The sequence below is a fragment of the Rhinichthys klamathensis genome, unplaced genomic scaffold (genome assembly GCF_029890125.1).
Source record: "Rhinichthys klamathensis goyatoka isolate OS25496 unplaced genomic scaffold, OSU_Roscu_1.1 h1tg000630l_1, whole genome shotgun sequence".
Lineage (NCBI taxonomy): Eukaryota > Metazoa > Chordata > Actinopteri > Cypriniformes > Leuciscidae > Rhinichthys > Rhinichthys klamathensis.
In genome coordinates this window covers 203,793-209,639 of record NW_026607077.1, presented here as the reverse complement: position 1 = coordinate 209,639, position 5,847 = coordinate 203,793, and the positions used below count along the sequence as shown (strand labels likewise).

General features: G+C 38.8%; 1 long non-coding RNA gene across 1 annotated transcript; it reads right to left on the bottom strand.

Annotated features, from left to right (window-relative positions):
* Positions 1 to 946: 946 nt before the first annotated feature.
* LOC130076145 (uncharacterized) lies at positions 947 to 2,769 on the bottom strand. Its single transcript, XR_008805611.1, has 5 exons — positions 2,590 to 2,769; positions 2,408 to 2,481; positions 2,252 to 2,305; positions 1,536 to 1,593; positions 947 to 1,436 (listed from the first exon to the last, which is right to left on the bottom strand). It is a non-coding gene; the product is annotated as an uncharacterized LOC130076145 (long non-coding RNA).
* Positions 2,770 to 5,847: the final 3,078 nt, after the last annotated feature.

Sequence of the window (5,847 nt, the reverse complement as noted above, 5' to 3'; positions counted from 1 at the left end):
TGTCTTTTCACCCATCTCCCGAGTCTCAGGTTATGTTCTGACAATCCCGCTGTCCTGACTTTGATCCAGGTGAGGTCCGGCCCCTCCTGGCATCCGTCCTCCAAGGAATTTGCAGAAGTAAATCTGAGACAGAAACAAATGCAGAGAGAACCACAGTTAATTTTGATATTTTCAACAACTTCAAATTCAGACATGTGGAATGCTCCATTATCATGTCCATTGCAGTTTTAATTCCAGTTCTCACATGAAACCGAGTTTCATTGACCAGGTCTGAATCATTACTGTTGTTTCAGTGCAGTGTGTGACATTTTAAAGCTGCTCTTGCAGTTGAGCCTTCACAGTTTTTTATCACTCATATCGTCATGAGATCAAATGGGTCGATGCCCATGGATCTACCCAGATAGCAATGAGTCGGCGGACCACCGTCGGTTCTCCGGCGGCAGTAGGAGCGTCAGAATGGCGACATCGCAAACACGTTGGACGGCGCACCGCCGGCGGCAGCCGCTTTTTAAAAGCGGCAGCCGCCTTCCTACCGCCTTCGTTAAGCGGCCGGCCCGCGGGCCAACCGCCGTTCCGCCGCGCTTTATATTGAAGGCCGTCCTTCCGCGGCCCGCCGGAGGCAAACGCTATTTTCGAGCGCTCTGCCGCCGCTTATTCTGGCTAGATATATATATATATATATTTTATTTATAGCATGCAGTTTATCAAGAATAATGATTGCTCAAACCAGACAAATTTACAATTGGCATTTTTATTCCACGTTTCAAAGTACAGTAACTGTCATTTAAACAAGATGTTTCAGATCACTGAAACATAACAGAAAAATAAATAAATCAATATACTAACATGCAGGTTTCCAATTCAATTTTGGATTCAAAAGGCTGCAATTACAACACTTACAATAAGTTTTCATATAAAAAGGACAGCTCTAGGGTAACAAATTACCAGTAAACATTATGACAAGTAAAGAGGATATTTGATACCAAATAATGTGCAAGATACCAAATAAATAAAAGTATAACTACATTTACAAGCCATTTCTAACAATATGATAAGTGGTAGTAATTTATAGTAAAGCTCTGGAGTAGAATAGGCCATTATAACGGCAATGCTGACCTGTGGCACAAGGATTTACAAGCTTTATTTGAAAAAGAAAAAAAGAAAGTAATTTCCACAGTGAGTGAGTGTAGTCTGACACTTCTGACTTCTTTAGGGGTCTTGATTCTACTGACTGCAAGATAAAGAAAGGATTCCAGTTGTCAGTGATTCTGGGGTGTCAGTAGTCAGTCTAGTTTTAAGTGGTCGGCTGTGGGTCCCTCTCAGCTGTGCGGCGCCTTTTTCTGCCTTCACGGTCAGATGCTCCTTTCAGGTAACGCGTAACGTTAACCTGGACCGCCTCATCAGTGCATCCTGGGTTGCCGGGTCCTTCCGGATGGCTAATATAGAAAATACAGATCTGTCATTTAATTTGAATTGCATGAGGACAATAGGACATACACATCTAATAAAAAAAAAAAAAAAAAAATCCAACTTACTTTGAACAATGGTCTTCAGGAACATGTCTCTAAAACATGCTTTATCCCCTACACCAAGCTGAAAATCCAAAAAAGTGTTACAAATTACATTTCTCTGAAGCTTCTCATAAATAAATAAAAAATGTGAAAGGCTAAGGATTCAGACTGTAATATATGCAGTATACAATCTTAAATTTTACTTTATATCTAGGTCTACTACATGTACAGGTAGCCCCAGTGGGAATTAAACCGACAACCACAGGTGCTGTTTGCAAGTTGTACCTAATTGCTCAGTGCAAGCAAACGTCTTCAACATTGTTTGTTGAACTTGCTTCACCTGCTCTTGAAGTAAGATTTTACAATTTGTATTTTTATGTGTAATATTGTAGTGTTTATTATAAATGATTTATCTGTGCACTTCATTATTCTTTTAAAATTCATGTAGCCTTATAATCTTTAATCAAATACGTTACCCTTCCCTCCCCCCTCGAAACGACTTCTCTTCCGGTCATGTGCTATGGCGCGAGGGCGTGGCAACTCCCCTCAAACCGTGCTATGAGCAGAGATGGAGAAGAGGAGCGCTAGAGTAAAACCCTGCCCTCCGTTCAATATACCGTTTCACTTTTAAATACGTCACAACACTGGAGAAAAGTCGTTTGTAACTTCCGGTTCATGCCGACTTCAAATAGAAGCAATAGTTTCCAAGACAAAAAAACTTCACAAATAACATCACCTACTTGTACTCAAACTCTTGGCTCTGTGAAGTGGAGTCTGGATTACTGGGGAGAAACCTGGTTGCGAGAAAGAGGAAACAGAAATGTGAAAATCTAACAAATGGTATAGTTTAGTGGCAGGATCACAAATCCAGCATAACAGCAATAGATTTTACATACCAGTTCAGCATTTTCCTGGTTTTCTGGAATCGATGCATCTTTCTAGAGTTTTTTTTCTTGAGACTTCCAAGATTCTAGAGTAGGGAATAATGAATGAAAGAGTCAGTTATCCACAATAAACAGAAAATAAATTACACAGATGAAATACAGGAAAATCAAATACACAAGTCAGACCCATTTACCTGCTCCCTTCATGAACTTAAAATGATGTTTCTCCCAGGTGCTGTGTGGAGGTGTGCAGAGGATGGCTAAATTGTTGCCTTCGTCTTTTTGCTGAGGTTAAATGGGGGCCAATGGCACATGCTCTCGCTGAGCCACTCTTGCGGAACCACTGCAAATGGCAGATCCTCCTCGTTGATAAACTGAACAATGTGAACCATCTAAAATAGAAGAACATTTTGCATAAATTATACTTTTTGATTAATTTCCAGGCAAAATCAATAACATTAAAATGCTCACCCCTTCAAAAAACGAGTCATTTTCACAAGTGGATCAACAGAAAACCATGTTCAGACAAACACAATCATATACATATACACACATATATACATATACACACATATATACATATATATATATATATATACACACACACATACATCGTTATTTTTGTAAGAAAACACCAAAAGTTAAACTTTCTAGATGTAAAGCTTTCTTTCTAGATGTAAAGCTTTGGCGATCTACTGTAGCTAGATACATTTCAACATGTCGAACATGCTTGAATTCAGTGAGTAAAAAAGGCGAAGCAGCATGTGTTAGCTAACACTGTAAGTTAAACTAGACTAGCAGCATGGTTGTCGAATCAAACAAAACATCATTATGTTTAGTTAGAAAACAACACAAGTTATACTGATCAGTCTTTCTTGTTGTAAAGATTTTGCTAACGTTACCATTCCCACGTGGGCGGGAGAATTGTCCTTCAGGATTTGGTTACGTAAGTTAGTTAATTATTCGACTGACCAATACTATCTTAACCACATACTGTAGTACTCACACTTGCATAAACATACGTAAATATAGTTAAAAGAAGAAAAGAAAAAACTAACGCCAGGAAGAAACTAAGTAACGTTAGCCTAACTAACGTTAGCTATGTCAGAAACATGACGAAAACTTTGTAAACAAGGCTAACTTACTAGCTTGACTAGTAAGGCAAGAACATATTTGAAAAAGCTGAACTAAAAATGTAAAAAATGAACATAATATTGCGTTACACAAAAAGGAAAAATGTACTTACTTTAAAGATCGTAGTCAATGACTAGATAGGATATCCTCTCCAAATACTGAAATCGTGTGACGAGTGGCCACTGTTGTGTTGGTAAATCTGCTTCCGTTTTTTAGGTACTGCCCCTCTCGGCCGGTGGAGGTACTTCTCTGTTTGTGCTTTAATACTTTCTTAAACATTTGTACAGATTGCAAAACTCGCAATTGCAAATTAATCCCTTACCTGTAAAAGGTAAAATAAAAATAAAAAAATAGAGCTTGTAAAAAAATGAAAGACATAAACGAAATTTCCTGGGGTGACAGAGAGACAAAATATTTCTAAATATTTCACTTTATCTTTCAGGTCAAAACAGGGATTTTCATGTTTATTATAAATATTACCATGGTTGCAAATTAATAAAAAAAATCTAAAGCATACCCAAGCTTTTGGCCAAGTTGCAGATGTCTTTCACTGTTCACTGATTTCAGGCATTGGTGAAAAGTCTAACTTCATCCATTTATTCTGCTAAATTGTTCATACCATGAATGAAATATTTATTTTAAAACCTAATCAGAATCAGAAAGATATTTATTGCCAAGTAAGTTTTACAAAAGGAATTCTTTTTGGACTATTTGTGCATCTCAATTGTGCATAAATCAAAGAAATGTAAAGAATTGTCACCTTAAGTGAATAAAATAATTCTATATATTTTACATAGGCCTATCACTGAATCGCTTCAGAGTTTCAACGTAATTTAAATGTATTTTCCTAAACCTTATCATGGAATCAGACTGAGTCAAATCTGTTATAAACCCTATGACTTTGGAGCAACAACAATAACAAAATTTGATATAATTCACATAATAATTATAATCGCTTTAAATGTGAAAGTTAAAATGCTGTCAGTTCCACTCATGCCAATGACATGGCTGGTCGATTTCAATGCGGCTTGCCGCCAGCCGGCCGCGGTTCATTTAGACGGCGGCAACCGCCAGAGAGAATGAAGTCGGCGGCCCGGCGGCTGTTCGCCGGCGGCATCTCGCAAGAAATGGGAGTGACGTATTCGGCGGCAAACGTTTCATCTCCGCCAGCGGGGCGCACCTATAGCCGACAGTTTGGGGCCGGCGGCAAAAAGAAGCCGTGCCGATATTTTTTGCTATCTGGGTACTTCAAGTTGCTCTCATTACAGCCAGATCTGTGAGCAGGAGTTAGTTCACCAGTTTCGGTGTTGCCTGCTTAGCATTTGCTGTGTTGTGGTGTCGTTCACACAAAAGGCTGTGGTGCTTCCGCCTGATGATTAGCATTTCACACCCTCCTTGTAAATTTGCTTCCCTGGTCAGATTCAATTTTAGTTGGTGCACCCCAGTCAAAGGTGATTGGCTTGCTAATACCCGTGCCACACTTCTAGACGTGTTTTTGTAAAGGCAAAATAAAAGCACATCCCCTTCCCTTTTGGCACTGGGTAGCGGACCAATGAAATCGAATTGTAAGGATTATGTCACACTTCTCAAATTAATGCCCTGCTTGGCCATTTTAAACATAATGTATATTATAATTCTAATTATAATACAATTATATTATATTTGGAAGAATATAAATTGAGTGATATTACTTCTAGTCTCTGGAACAACTTAGTTGTCAAAGTGTTCCTTTTGATTCTTTTAGTTTGCCCTGCAGTCGCAGCTGCGCTGGTCAGTGCACTGAATGTACAACAACAGTCAGGCTGAAGGCCAATCAGTGACTCTGCTGTTGTTAACACCCAATGAACCGCAAGCACATGCTAAACGAAAAAAAGCTTTAATGATATCCGTGCACCTTTAAATCTTAGCGAATGTTTGATTCTCTTTTTTAACTCTTAATTATGTTTTACCTGCTCAGATCAGGAAATAGTACTTTGAGGTCTTTCGCAGGTCTCTGACACAATCTCGTCAGTTCCAGTCATCAAACAGAGGCGATTGGTTAAATATCTGTGATTTTCCGTATTCACACGTACACAATCAAAAGATACTTTAATTACCCCCTTGAAATGCCTCCTCGTGAGTTTAATTCAATCGTTTTACTTCAATAGAGATTTTGGCCACCATTAAAAGACGTCAGTCAATCAACTTCACTTCTCTCAAAATAGTTTTTGTTGGCCAACCCGTGATCACTCACGCACACGTATCAAAGTAACATTAAATCAAAACAGAGGTAAACGACACGCACCCGAATCCAAGCTGATCAAACAGCATTCGCTGCA